The 15,271-nt window shown below is 49.1% G+C and overlaps 1 protein-coding gene and 1 long non-coding RNA gene across 4 annotated transcripts in view; one reads left to right on the forward strand and one right to left on the reverse strand.

The window, feature by feature from the left end:
- Nav1 (neuron navigator 1) overlaps positions 1–15,271 on the reverse strand; it is a 246,086-nt gene that overhangs the window by 212,531 nt on the left and 18,284 nt on the right. The gene's annotated exons all lie outside the window — the stretch shown is intronic.
- Positions 5,721–8,781, forward strand: LOC143443670 (uncharacterized). Its single transcript, XR_013112832.1, has 2 exons — positions 5,721–5,933; positions 8,039–8,781. It is a non-coding gene; the product is annotated as an uncharacterized LOC143443670 (long non-coding RNA).

Genomic DNA, 15,271 nt, shown 5'->3' on the forward strand with positions numbered 1-15,271 from the left:
GTGTCAGGAGAAAGGCTACAGAGTAGAAAAAATATTTGCCAACCACAGAGCCAACAAGGAGCTAGCATGTCAAGTTTACAAAGAACTTTCAAAACTCATCAGTCAATTAACAATTTAACTAGAAAACGGGCAAATGAGGATTTGTTTCATGAAAGAGAACATACAGATGGCTGAATAAACACATGAAAAGAAATTCAGACTCACTGCCCATCAGAGAAATGTAATTAAAGCCACAGTGAGCCATGTCTTCACACATGTCAGAATGGTACAGATTTCACAGGATTGCCAATGCCAGAAGCTGCTGAGGTTGAAGAGACACTGGGTCACTCGAACAGCACTCGTGGATATGTTAAAAGTTCTACTTGCTTTGGAAAATGACTTAGCAGTTTCTTTAAAGCTAAACACACGCCAACAGAAACCTTGTCTTAAAAAACAAACAAGCAAGCATGCAAACAAACAAGAAAACCAAAACCCAAAAAAACAAAACTAAACATACAATCCAACAATGGTGTATCCCAGAGAAATGAAGAATTACATTTAGAAAACCTCTGTGCAAATGATTTTTCTAAAATTATTGAGACAAAACTGGAGGCAACTCCTATATCCTTCAATCATAAATTATGCTACAACCACACATACTATAGGATCCTAGCCAGTAATTCTAGGAAGGAATAGCCTATTGCTACATTTAACCCTGAGAGACAGTGCTAACGGGCTCTCAGCTCAGCCATTAAGAGCTCTTCCAAAGAACCCATGTCTGGCATGCCTGTAACCGAAGCTCCCACAGGACCTGCTGGCGCCCTCATCTGGCCTCCACAGGTACCTGCACACATGTGCCATGCACTCATACATGCACATCAAATAAAAACAAATCTTTTAAAATTTAAAAATTTAATCTTAAATTTAAAAAATAAATTTAAAAACAAAAGAGAGACCATGGATGAATCCACAAAAGGGAATTCCAGGGGTCCTGAGGTCATGGAAGATGAAGTACCCCAAGTCTGGTAATGAAGGACCAAGATACACATAGATGCTCTCTAGCCTAGGGCTCCTCTCCCTTCCCTGCCTGTCCCCATCCTTCATTCCTTTGTAATAAACTCAAAAAACACTTAATCAAAGAAACAGTCCCAGCACAACCTCAGCTTTGGGGTTGCCACCGATCTGCCTCTCCAAGCATTCAGAATCCCCTCTAACATCAGGCATCTGTTTGCCTTTGTTTAGGTTTAGCCTCTCCTTCTGGAGAGTTCTACCGTTACTTCCTCCATCAGCTAGGGGCAGTTCAAGGTCAGACACCACCATCCCAGCCAACACCCTTCACTAACCTGCACCCCATCCCACTCCTATCTACTACAACAGAATCCAATACAAGATCTGCTGAGCCCGGGGCATTTTGGTGTTTCCAAAGGTAGATAGATGTCAATAAACACTGGCTAAGTTGACTTAGACATCTATAGAGTCTGTAATGGGCAGGAATAGAAGGCGTAGCTTAGCAATTCATAGGCAAATGGCCAAGAGACAATGAGGAGACAGAGGGTAGGGAGGAAGGAGATAGTAAGGACAGATGGAATGGGCTTAGGAGTCCCACAGAAATGCTGAATAACTCCCTAACTGCTAACAAGTACTTCTCTCTGTGTTTGTCAGCTGTCTTTCTCTCTGCCTCTGTGTCTCTGTTTCTCTCTATGTCTCTGTCTGTCTCTGTCTCTCTGTCTCTCTCTCTCTCTTTTCAGTTCCTTCCACTATTTGATCCTTAAATTCTAGGAAAAGGGAAACACAGGAGAACGAGGAATCCCAGGGTCTAGAAACATATCCAGAGATAGAAAGGGATGTTCATCTCATTTTGAAGTAGGGCATGGAAGGTAAACACCCCAGCCAGGATGGTGTCAGGTTCTCTTGGTCCCCCGTAGAAATGAAACAGAGGCCTGGACACACCATAGCTCTCTGTCTTCTTGATGGAGAGGGGTGTGGCTCCATCTCCCCAGCTTTCTATGCTCCCTGCCAAGTGCAGGTGGTGGTGGTCTGCTCAACAGAAACAGGACAGTGTGGGGCTGGCCACAAGCCCACTCATCTCCTGTTCCTTCCTGTCTACCACACTGATGGGCTCAGTGATAAACAGGCCGGTGGGACAGAACCCACACTCCCATGATGAGTGGTTGGGAGTGCTGGGAACAGGGGGAGTCTAGTTTCTGGCAACAGTAACATGGTTGGTCAAGCCAGGCTCCTTGCGACTTGATGTGGGCAGAAGCTCAGGTTTGTCAGCCTCCCACTAGCTCTAGAAGGTGTGGGATCTCTGACATGCATCTTTTGCTCTGAAGTTAAGCTAAGCAGGCTCCTTTGCTTATACAGGAACCCTGAGGGTCCTGGGTGTGGTTAACCTCTGAGAACCCTCTGGGTCCACTCTACTGGGAGTGTGGGGCTTAAGATGTCCTTGCTTCCTGGGTGTCTACCTTCTATCAATGATTACCACACTCAAAACCAGCATCCAGCAAGTCCAGGTCTCAAGGCACATCCTCTGTGGAGCCGCAATCCCCTTGAAGCCCTCCAGTGCTTCACTGGCCTTTTACTCTGACTGCCCATCTTATACTTCAGAGTGCAAATGTCTCTGACAGGTGGTAAGCCCCTAAAACTAGAGTCAGCTTTTGCCTACTCCCCTGTGCCCAGCCCTGTCCTCTGTACTGGAAACATTCAAGAACAGAACTCAACTGTTTGTTCAGATTGGACAGATTATTTCCCTCACCTTGCAAACTGCACGTGTGCTTTTGGACACAAGTTCTTTTAATTAGAATAAGAGCCACTCTTCTTGAGACAAGGTCTCTCTATATAGCCCTTGGTTGTCCTGGAACTCATTCTATATACCAGGCTGGCCTCGATCTTACACAGATATGTCTGCCTCTGCCTCCCAAGTGCTGGAATTAAAGCTGTTCACCCTTCTAAAGGAAGCTATGATCACTGTCCTCATTTCATAGTAACTCAGAGAGACAAACTAACTTGCCCAAAGTTACACATCGACTAGGTAGAAACACCTTGAACTTGGCCAGAGTCAAGACTCTCTGTTTGTTGTTGTTGTTGGTTTTTTTTTTTTTTTGGGGGGGGGGTGTTATTTTTCGAGACAGGGTTTCTCTGTGTAGTCCTGGATGTCCTGGAACTCACTCTGTAGACCAGGCTGGCCTCAAACTCAGAAATCCGCCTGCCTCTGCCTCTCAAGTGCGAGTCAAGACTCTCTGAAGCATGGTACTACCACTAGAATCTTGTAGACAAGCACTACTCTGGACTGGGATGGACTGGGAGTCTCGAGACTGTGTGGTCCCTGGCTGGAGTCTTCAACAAGTTTTCCCTTCACCCAGTGGGCAGCCTGGCAGTGAGTCTGACATCACTCTTCACCAGGGGCCTTCTGGGAAATGTGATTTTTTCAGAGTCAACGGAGGATACAAGATGCCAGAACAGCAGCCCAAAGCCCACTGCTGAGCCGAGAGAGCTGAGGTTTTTGTGTCCATGCCCAGGGCAGCCACATCTGCAGCAAACCACAGCAATGGGAGAGCTGGGCTAGTACAGAAGACGTTAGGCCTCTGCCATTGTGGAAAGTTCTGATCTGAAGACAGGGAGTCAGGAGTTATGGGACAGAGAATGAGGGAGAAACAGAAGCTCTTAGTCAGGGGGTGTGCTAGGAAGAGATGACCCAGGAGTGGGACAAGCACAGCATAGGCATTCACCTGGGACCACACAACCTCTCCCAAAGATTTGTTTCATTTTCCTTCCTTCCTTCCTTCCTTCCTTCCTTCCTTCCTTCCTTCCTTCCTTCCTTCCTCCTTCTCTTCCTCCCCATCTCTCCTCCTCTTTCTCCTCCCTCCTTTCCCTTCTTTTTTCCTATTCTATATCTGTATGTCTCTCTGTGTCTGTCTGTCTGCCTCATACACACACACACACACACACACACACACACACACACACCTCTTTGGGGTTATAGGTTATAGTCATATTCTTGGACATCAGTACTCCAGGGTCAATTCCCTGTGGCCAGCCTTGACTGGATGACCTGTTATGTTGGTGTCCTTTACAACAGAGGGTCTGGGCTGAAACCAGTGATGGTTCCCCCCCCCCGCCCCCACACACACATGATTCAATCTGAGCCTGACTATCACGGATAAACACTACATGGGGTTGAAAATGAAGTTGACTGTTTGCTTCCAAGGGACAAGCTCTTCCACAGACTGCCCAGTGACATTGGTTTCAGATGACCTTGCTACTACGGAGCTGACAGCACCTGACTCAGGTTTCCAAAAGAGAGGGGCAAAGATGGAGTTGGGAAGACTGATAGCATGTGACAGAAAAGAAAAGTCGTTCAAGAATCAATGGATATGGTCATTCCTCTCCACAGGCCCCAGAACCAAAGTCACCAAGACAAACCTGCGTCTGCCCCTGCATAGTTCAAAGACGGCTGCTTCAGTGGATCTTGGTGCAGGTCAGTTAAGTATAACTGTCCATTTCCCTGATGGCTACAAAGGCTGAAAGGGACCAGAATCCAAGCCAGCTGAGTCCAAATCTTAACCTCGCTGAACACATCACGCTGTCAGGGAGCTGCAGAAGCTAGCTTGGCTCAGTGGCTCTGCAGGCTGGAGATGTTCTGCACACCGCAGCAGAAACCCAGCATGCGCACCTCAGTCCAAATATCCCAGCTCCCTCAGTTCCTCACTCTACTACCATGAGTCTGTACTTTTCTCTCTGAATCTCTTTTTGTTTGTTTGTTTTTTCTATACAGCCTTGGCTACCCTGAAACTCACTCTGTAGACCAGGCTGACCTCGAACTCACAGAGAACTACCTAATTTGGCCTCCCAAGTGCTGGGATTAGAGAGAGGCATGGGCCACCACCACACAGCCCCATGATCACATGTCTGGTATCGTGACCCATCCTAATGTTTGTATCCTTCCTCTGTGATATGCAATCCCACAGAGCACATTCTGCTTCTATCTCTCTGTATACACTGATGATCACTTACTTGGAATAAACTCCTGAGCAATCCCACTTTAAGAGTAGAATAAACAAAACCAAACTAGGAAGGGAAATTTACTGCAAAAGAAAAAAAAAAAACATACATAAGAAAATTCAAGGAAAATAGAAAGCCTACTTAGGCTCCCAGCTCTTGGTAATAGATAACTGTGGTTATGATGCTAAGCTTCCATAGCTAGAGATTGGAGAACAGGACTTGGGGGTGGGGGTGGGGGGGAGCTCACACTGGGATCTGCTCTGTCTGTGGTGTCATTGTAGCACAAAGCCTGGGTCCCTAGCTGGGTAACAAACTCCCTGTCAGCTGGGTCTGCTTCCTCCTCCAGTGTCTGGAGCCTGTCGGTACCGAGAACCCAGGAGGATGCTTTGCAGAAGCCTGTAGTTGGCCCAAAGACATATTAAACCATGAAATGAGGGGGAAGAGACAGTCATTTCTGTGTTGGGCACCGATTGACTGGGAATCCTGCCTGTGTTATCAGACCCATTATCTCATTTAACGCCCATGGCAGCTCCTTCTACTGCCTCTGCTTTCCTCACAGGAAAAGGAGTCTGATTTCCTCGTGACTGCCCTGCAACTGCTCAGACTTGCTGGCTTCTCCAGAGATCCAGGCACCAGTACCCCTAGATACACAAGATTTGCGCTTTTGAAACCACTGGCTGCCAGTCCTGGCAGGACGGATATAGCCCTTGGCAGAAACAGTCACAATCACAAGGTACCTCTGGGTGGATGTGGACACAGCGGAAATGGGTGCTGAGATTCTGCAGAGCACAGGAAATGAGAGGGCTTTGTTGCCTTGGCAACGGGCAGCCGGGGTCAGCGGCAGAGCACAGCAATCATGGGGCTAAAGGTAGAAAATGGGCCACGTTGTCAGGTCTGAGGTTCTAGAGATGGAGAACTCACAGAGGCAACCCTGTTCCTATACCTGGGCTTCGGTGAGCATGCGCTTCGGGGGACAGACTCCAAGTGAGGGAGACTGTAGCTGTTCAGTGCCTCTTCGGAGGGCTGGGGGAGGGGTGACTGCTGCCTGCTGAGTCTTACCCACTGCCTAGCCCCAGTCTAGCTTCCAGCCACCCATCTGGGGACCGTCCAGCTTAGGCCAGGCTGTAGCACAGCGAGGGAGCTTTGCCTTGCTCCCCCCGCCCCCCACCGCCAACCTGGGCACCGCGGTAATTCTCCTATAACCTCCCCTTTGCTACTGCTACATCTGGCCTAAAGACTTCTCTCAGAGGACTCACCTCAACTACTAGTTGCTGTAGAAGCCTCTCCCTTCCTCCTCACAGGCTGCAGAGAGGACAGGCATGATGGGGGCTTATGAATAACGGCTCTAAAGTGAGAGAGGAACAGAATAATTCAGGGATTCAAAACATTCCCCTAGTGACTGCAGGAAGGGGCCTGACCCGGGCAGTTGCTACATCTTGGTCTGCAGTGGATAGGAAGGAGGGGTAGCCACAGGCACAGTCTGCATCGGGGCCACGGTCTCCTCCCACAAAAGGAAAGAACCTACTTCTCTCCACCTGCTCTGATTTTCCTGGTGGAGTTTTTCAGGTCACTTTAATGAGGTCACACAGGAGGGCCGGGTAACCTTTCAAGGGATGTCTGTGGCTATGGTCTTAGGTGTCCAGTGTGCTGAGAAAGAGAACAGGAGCAGGAGAGACAGCAAGGGCACCCTCACTCAGAGTGACAGACTGACTTCATCCCAAGGGGGTGATTGCGTGGTGGAGTGCACTCTCTCAATGCTGCCCCAGCAAAACAGTGTGGAGACAGTGGCTAGCAACACTGTACCACCCCTAAACTGTGCTTAACACACACACACACACACACACATACATGCACACACACATACACATAGACACATACATGCACACATACATACACACATACACATGACACATCACACACATATACACACATACACACATGCATATGCACACATATACACACATACACAAGCATACGAACACACATACACGCATATATACATATGTACAAACACATATATATATATACATACACCACACATATACATACATACACACATACAAACGCATACATAATACACAGATACATACACATGTGCACACACACACACACACACACACACACACGACAATCTAGAGTATCTTATATACTGTCAACTTGAACAATGGTAGATGGACCTTTTGGGGGACAGGGAACAGAGCTCAAGAGTGCTTGCCTGGCACACATAAGAGCCTAGGTTCAATTCTCAGTGCCAAAGACAACAGAACACATGTGGCACTCTGTCATGTGAAGGGAGTTTGAGTTATTAGCTTCAGGAGCTATGTCACCTTTGTGTGTTCCTGCAATGTGGAAAGTATCACCCTTACTGACGCTGGGAGTCATTGCTCGGGAACTGAAAGTAGATCTAGCTGTGGTGATACAAACCAAAAATCTCAGCACTTAGAAACAGAGGCAGGAGGATCACTGCAAGTTCAAGACCAGTCTATATAGTGAGTCCCAAGCAAGTCAGGCTACATTGTCGGACCCTGTCTCAAAACAACAACAACAACAACAAAAACCTAAACAAGAAATTAAACAAAAATATAACAACCACCACAAAACTTAAGGGGCCTAACTCCTTCATCTATCAACCCCAGCTCCATGCAAACCTGGCATCACGGGAAGTCATGTCATAACCAAGAACTGCTACAGCTGCTTGCTGCCTCGGTATCAGGCAGTGGCCAGGCTAAATCTCCCTGGAAGGGAGCTGCATGTGAACCGATGACAGTCAGCTACAGCCTCAGAGACTTATGCACCCTCTGGCCAGGTCTGGCTGTCTCTACCCAAGCAAGGCTTTGACCAAGTCTGCACAGCCCTGGAGTCTCCTTGAATACTTGATGGTTATCCACCATCACAAGGTCCTGGGGATTGGAGAAGCTGCCTGGGTTGGCGCTAAGCAGAGAGGAAACGTGCTTTTTCCATGTAACCTGCTAACAGGAAGCAGCTGGGAGGAACAGGGAGCCAGGGGGGCCTTAACTGTACAGCTGTCCTCATCTTGTAGTTTGATCTTCTTCCCTAGGACTTGTCATTCAAGCTCTCTGGCCCAAAAGGACCACCAGAAACTTCTACATGTGCACATTTGGACTTTCAGACCAGATAGACACCTTGGAGAAGAAGGAAGGGAGTACGCATCCTGGGGACCCAGAGACCACAGCAAAGAAGCCAGCTTTCCCAAATATCTACTCTACTGGGGAGTGGCAAACAAGCCTTCATTGAGCCAACTGTACATCTAGTGGGTTTGTAGTCATGTGTGGATGCAGCTACCGAGACCTTACAGGAAAAGCACCTGGACCTCCTGATAACCAGATGTGCCGACACCCAAACTCAGAAGGAACAGACAGCACAGCCAAGGAACTTTAAGGCTCAAAATGCAGCCTTTAAAAGAGGTGGTGGGATACTTGTGTTGACAAGTAGTCTTTGAGCATGGAAGAAAGACAAGCCAGGGTTCTACTTCTGACATCGACAGCCCAGAACTTCCCACAGGAGGCTGCTAATGAACACCAAGAAGAACTCACCCAAGCCTACAGCTGATGGGGCAATCCTTGCTCTGGGCCGGTACTGGCCCAGTATCCACTGCAGGAGCAGTGGGAAGGCTCTATACAGACAACCATGGCTTCCTCACCAGACCTCCCCAACCCCTTTGTCTCTATTAGGTTGGATACCCCTGCCAACGACTTCTCTGGTGAATGGTCTGGGTAGCCTACAGTGTGTGGCTTCTAATCACTCAGGGATGGTTGGGTACTCAAATTGTACTATACAGTAGTTTGTTATGGTTGTTGTTTTGAGACAGGGTCCTCCTGTGTAGGCCTGGCTAGCCCAGGACTCACAACAATGCCTCCTTCCTCAGCCTTCCTGGTGCTGAGATTACAGGCATACATCACCATACCCAACTTTTACCACAAGATCTTGATGGAGAAAGGGTGTTCTGAATGTATATCTGGGGCTCATAATCATGGGGCGTGCAAGACCTTAGAAACGCAAATGTCTGGCCAAGCTGGTGCCTGGGAGCTGGGAGGAGGCCAGTCTTTCATGAGAAGAGATCTCTTTGCTCGCCATAAGTCAGTTCCCACCTTCCAACACAAAAGCATCAGGACATAGGCTGTTTGCAAGTTGGATTTGAGCATGGTTTCCCTGAGCCTCAGTCTTCCAGCTGAGAGTCAGCAGACATTCCAGCTGCATCCAGCTGTATCCAGCTGCACTGCTCACCCTTCACCTGGTGACTTAATTCCTAGGTAGACTCCAGCCCCAATTAGTCTCTGCAGGTCATGGTTCCTCTGGCTAGCCTATGCCTTTAGCCTGTGGGGAATTCTGTCCCAGGGAAAAACAAAACAAAACAAAGCCGAAAACAGAACAAAGCCCCAGCAAAGATAACCTCTGAACCTGCAGAAGTCAGCTCCCCAGGAACAGGGTGGAGATGTTTGGGGATGCTGCCCTGCAGCAGATGTTTTTCTCATCTGGTCAGGCCTGAAGGGTGTGGGGAGGGTGTGAAACTGGTTTCCAGTGCCCACCCAGTTCAAGATCCTAATCAGAGTCGCATGAGAAGCAGCTGATAATAGCTTTGGTCTTCCGGTGGCTGGGGGGCAGGGGCGGGAGCAGGCAGACTATCCCAAAACACTAATGAAGCTGCCACCCTGATTATACACAAAGAGAGATGGTAGAGCAGATGATGGTGTGTGCATGGGGAAACAAAGTAAAAAGGTGCGCTCTGAATGATATGGAAAAACCACCTGACATAACATAAAAATATAAAATGATATGCAGGGCGTGATCTTGACGGCGTAGAGCCAACAACTTTAAAAGTAGAAATGATGACGACGTTTGCTTCCTGAGTGGGGGATTCTGGCCGCTTAAAGATTTTCTATTTTTCTTTGAGCTTTCCTAATAAGAAAAAAAAAAAATCTAAACACTACATAAAACCTAAGTTGGGGGAGGAAAACTGGTGTGACAGGCAGAGAGGGCTTATGCCCTTGACTTACCAAGGGACAAAGGGGTCTGTGTGTGTTTGTGGGTGGGCAGGGGAAGAATGCTGTCTGTGAGTCCTGGTGTGGCCTTGAGACTGAGGTGGTGAAGAGCTAGGGGAGGGCTGCTGGAGAGTTTGCTAAGGGGGGGCTCTTCCCTGGAAGGAGCAGCCCTGATGACCAGACGATAGCCTAGGCTGAAAGATGATACCAAGCATGTAGGACCTGAAGCTGTGCCCCTAGTCAACTTCCTGGACACTGGTGGAGCCCAGGGTAGGTAGAGACAGTAAATGACAGGGGTGGTCTTAGAGACGGAGATTTCTGGAGGCCTTAGGGCTGGGGTGAAGGTGCAGCTATGCCTCCACAGAGGCAGGGGGAGGCTTCTCACAGAAGAACGGGCCACATGGCTGCCTGAGACAGGTGGTCTACCCTTGGCTATAAGGAGCCTGCCAGCTTCTCAGCTTAACAGCAGAGCAACATGTTGACTGGGGGGTGGAGGGTGGGGGTGGGAGGCGGATTTGGAGGCAAGGACAGTGTGAGTGTGTGTGTGTGTGTGTGTGGAGAGGGGGAGGCTCTGGAGCCCATAGGAAGGAGTGTGGATGGGGACAGAGGAGGGACCAAGCTTCAGAAGATGGAGGGACAGCCAAGATTGAAAAGAAAATACCAGCCAGACTGGGCACACAAGAGGGTGGCTGCATTTCAAGTGATCTTCTAAAGAAAAGACTGAATGTGTGCCTAGGGGCCTTTGGGTATTAATTTTTGGTCCCATTCAGTAACTGAGGACTGGGCACTCCTGGCACCCTGGGAGTAAACTGCAGATCTGAAGCCACAAGATCCCTGGAGGGCAAATCTAGTTCATTCTGCCTCCTACTCTCTGGGCCTCAGTTTCCCCTAGAGAGGTAGGGGGCAGGGCGACAGCTTGGCTATTATCAGGGACTCTGCTAATAAAAATGATTGTAAAACTCTTTTCAAATAGTGTTCCCTCCTCACAAGGGAGGCGATTCTTTCCCACAGAGAGGGTTCAGTTCCTGCAGTGATCTGCTTGGAACCTCTCTGCCCTTCAAAAGAGGGGCTCTTCTGTTCCCTTGTGATCTTCGTGAATGCTGTGTGTCCTTGGGATAGCAGTGGGCCGGGCCCTGTGCCCGGCGCTGGCAGCCGCCTGCACACAGCACAAGGGAAACGTTGTGTGCCTCTGGAGCCTGGCGTGTGAACTGCCAAGTGCAGGGTGGGGCTGGGGGGTGGGTTCTCCTTTGACAATGGTGGAAACTGAGGCACAGGGAGGAAGCCAACAGAAACTAGGGCTGTAGCTTCTTACCTTGGAATGTGTCGCTAAGAACTAGGATTTAAAAAGTACTGTGTGGCTTATACAGTAATGGATAGTGTTATGGCTTGACTTGAAATGTCCCGAACCCAGGCTGATAAGGCTGTCACCTCACATTTCCATTGTCACAGGCATAAGTCATTCCCACCAGCGTGCCTTGCCCACCATGATGGTCTATAACGTTCTCAAACTGAGACAAAAACAACACCCCCTTCCCAAGTTACTTTTTGCTAGGTATTAGGTCCTAGTGACAAGGCAAAATAACCCACACAGATAGCAATACCCACGTGCTCACCATGAGTCACTTTACATATTATCTTTTTTTTTTTTTTTTTTTTTTTTGACGTTTATTCCCGACCCTCAGATAGGGACCATCGATTTTCCCATTTGGTAGAATGGTAAATCCCAAAGATGTTCATTCTTATTGTTCAAACTGTGGGTGTCACCAAAAATGGCAAAAGGACCTTTGCAGATGTGAGAAGCCCTCTGATGGGGAGCGGATCCTGGACTGTCCAGGTGGATCCCAACACATCACACACGTCCTGACAAACCACAGCCTCTGCCTTGCTGCAGTCAGAGGGACGGCAGCTCCAGGGCTGGTCCAGTTCTTACTGATTCTGAAAGACATGGATGGAGCTATGGCCTGTGGAAGCCAGCAGGGGCACTCAACAGGTTCTCCTGGAGTATCCAAAAGGATACTTCTCTACAAATAGTTTGAATTTTGTCTTATTTCCCTTCCGCTGCTGGGGCTGGAACCCGTCTTTATGCACGCTAGCAAGTTGAACTATCTCTGACTTTATTCAGTGACACCCTTTGAGCTTCCGATGCACTGGACTGTACGATAACAACTTCTGTCCTTTAAGCCACTCACCTTGTGGTCCTCTTTTATAGCAGAATGGCAAGCACTGGACTCTCCTCTTACAGGTCAGGGAGAGGAGGCTGAGAGGGGGCCAAGCAGAACTGCTAAAGGAGGAGGGGCTCACCGTGAGGACCAACCCCAACATGCCTTTCTGTAGTATAGCACAGCCTGGGAAAAGCTGTTGAAACTGAGCCAGAGGACCCTCCCCTGAGACTCCTACTCCTACACTGATGGGGTGGTGGTACCCCAAGTCTCTGCTCCAAGTACTGCAGGACCCCTCTACACCTGAGGTAATGAAGAACCCAGAGTCTAGAATGGGATGATGGCATGATCTGCCGTCATCTGACATGGTCACCGGGGACTCTGTATCTGATACCATGCTTCTTGGAGCCTCGGATCCTCTACATACAAAATGAGAACATCAGCTCCTGTCTCACTGGACGGTTGTGACGGTGGGATGGGGTCGTATATGGAGAGCTGTGGAAGGCAGATACTGTGACCATGAAGAGCAGAGCTTTGCTGACAGACAAGTCTCAGGGGACCTGATTGTTTTCAGTGCCATAAATGTCACACTGTAGGTTTGCTAAGCATGTATGTACCCTCAGTCTCTCCTGTCAGTACTTAATTAGTCTGTCGCTCCCCACCTCACTCTCCTCCCCGAGGGCTTCACTAACAAGACCGAGACAGCTTAATCAGAGCTCTGGTCACCCCAAAATCTAACTACCATCTATCCTTGTGAGACTTGTTTGCCAAGTTCCCTCACTAGACCTCGCTGACCCTGGGCCTCACCCTGAGCTGCAATTAGTCTCGATTTTCTAAAGAGGACAATGATACTCAGACAAATTTTGAGCCACTTTTCATCATTATCCATGATTTGGACCAAGGTGCTGACCTGAGAACACACCCCCTTTCCAGTGCTTTGACCGATATGACAAACAGTAGAGGCAGACACCTGTCACACACAACCTTCCCTGAATCTGCTCACCTCCACTGCTCCCAGGTCAGGAAACACACACACGCACACGCACACACACGGAGACACACACACACATACACGCACACACACAGACACATAGACACCTGGGAACCCCATCCCAGCTGAAACAGAAAAAGAAAGTCACCTTCTGCTTCCACATATCCCCCAAATGGGCTGTTTGTAAGATCATGCCCTCTGCTGTACTCAGAGGAACCAGGGACCTCTGAGAATATGGCATAGAGAGAGCACCCTGTCAGGAGCTCCCCAATCCTATCCAGCTGAGAGACAGCTGTCCCCCAGGCTAGGCACCACAGTGCAGCCACACCTGGCTGGATAAAGCCCTACAGCCCAGGCCCCAGGCCTTAAGCAGCCCAGCTGCTGAGGAGTGGCGGTGAAGGGGGAGTGAGTCATGGGGCCTGGAATCCCAAGTCTTCCAGGACTTCACTCCTCCCAGCTTGCTCTACATCTGCCCTCCAGATGTCTGCACTTCAGAAACACCCTCTGTCTACAAGGACCCAAGTTCTGGAACACACTTAACCTTAGCAAAACACCTTGAGAACCACCAGGTACCTTTATAAGCAAGGGGCCGCTCAACGAGTCTCAAATTTCATTGGTTGTACTCAGTGGGGACCCTTGTTTTCCACATTGACCATTTTACGCCAGAGCTGTGCTTACTGACTAAGGCATAAGAGGCTGCTGGGGGAAACACAACCCCTACCTGCAGAGAAGTCCGAATCTGGGGATCAAGAAAGACATGGAGATCCTGAGGCAAGCCGGGGACACAACCCTAGACCTTAAGTCGACACACTGTGGAAGAGGCAAAGCTTTGCCTGAGGTAGGTAGATAGAACTATCTCTATCCCTGGGGAGCTTCCAAAGTCTAGAAATAAAGGACCCAGAAGAAAAGCCCAGAAACAAAGACAGAAGAAAGAGAAATAAGTCAATACTTATATAATGCCCACCCTATGCCAATCTCAGATATGTTCAGTCTTGGCAAGCACTGGCAGCTCTGGTTCACAGTCATGGCTAGTAAGTGGTAGACGCTGGATGCAAAGTCAGATGGGACCACACCCTGCCTCTGGGTGGCCCCGGTGTATGATCGCAGATTCCTCTCTTCCTGTGTTATCATCTAGACTAGGAGCCAGCTCATCTTCCTGTTCATATCCTCTAACATTAAATATCACTGCATCTAGGACAGCCTGCCTGACCATGTTACACTGCAACCAGATGGTCTGCTAACCCTGTCTGTGTAAAGTCAGGAGAAGGATCTCAGAAGGATTCTCATCTTTCTGCTAGAGGAGCCCTCACAGTGCAGAAGCAAGCTGTGGTCCAGGCAGTGCTGTTTGGTGGTCTCTGGGAGAGAGGGAAGGCTCAGCACAAAAAGACTCCAGCTTGGCCCCAGACCAGATTCTAGGTAAAGCTGTGTAGGATTCCTGGAAAAAGCAAGTACTGAGGCACACACAGGAAAGTCTATGGAATGCTAGATTCATGCACCACCCTCCTCCCCTGCCCCAAGCCCAATGCCTACTCTGTGGCTCCTAGGAGAGGAAGCAACTTGGCCTGTCCATCACTGTTCAGAGCCCTGGGAGACCTAGCTTATGGCACAGAGTCAAAGACCCCAGTGGACCATATGAAGATCACAGAGAATGCTTTGCAGCGCCTCTACTCCCAAAAAGAGGGTCTGCAGAGAGGGAAAGAAAGACACAGCTACATGGCCTCAGATACGGGTTTATAGAGACAGAGCTTCCCCCATGGAAACAGCAGCTTGAGACTTGCAGGACTAGGTAACGGGTCTCACTAAATCGTCACTTCTCCAGACACACTACGGCCAAGGGCTCTGGCAGGGAACCACGGTCGGTCCTAGGCTTATTCCCATTCCTCCTGTACCTCTGCCAGATGACCGCAGATGCAGGAGTTCTATTTGTCATCAGCCAAGGAAGTCCAAGGCTAGGCCAATGGTGGTGTGGGGCGGGTTATGTCCATCTAAGTGGGCAAGTTAGCAGAGCCACACAGGAGGGTCGTGCTGATAGGGGAGGAAAAGCTGGCTCTGGCTTTGGGTCCCAGTAACCACAAGAAAAGAAGATTCCAGAAACAGCCAGGCTAGACAACATTGACGGTTTGCTTTTGCCAACCAACACC

The sequence above is a fragment of the Arvicanthis niloticus genome, chromosome 10 (assembly GCF_011762505.2).
Source record: "Arvicanthis niloticus isolate mArvNil1 chromosome 10, mArvNil1.pat.X, whole genome shotgun sequence".
In the NCBI taxonomy this organism is placed as follows: domain Eukaryota; kingdom Metazoa; phylum Chordata; class Mammalia; order Rodentia; family Muridae; genus Arvicanthis; species Arvicanthis niloticus.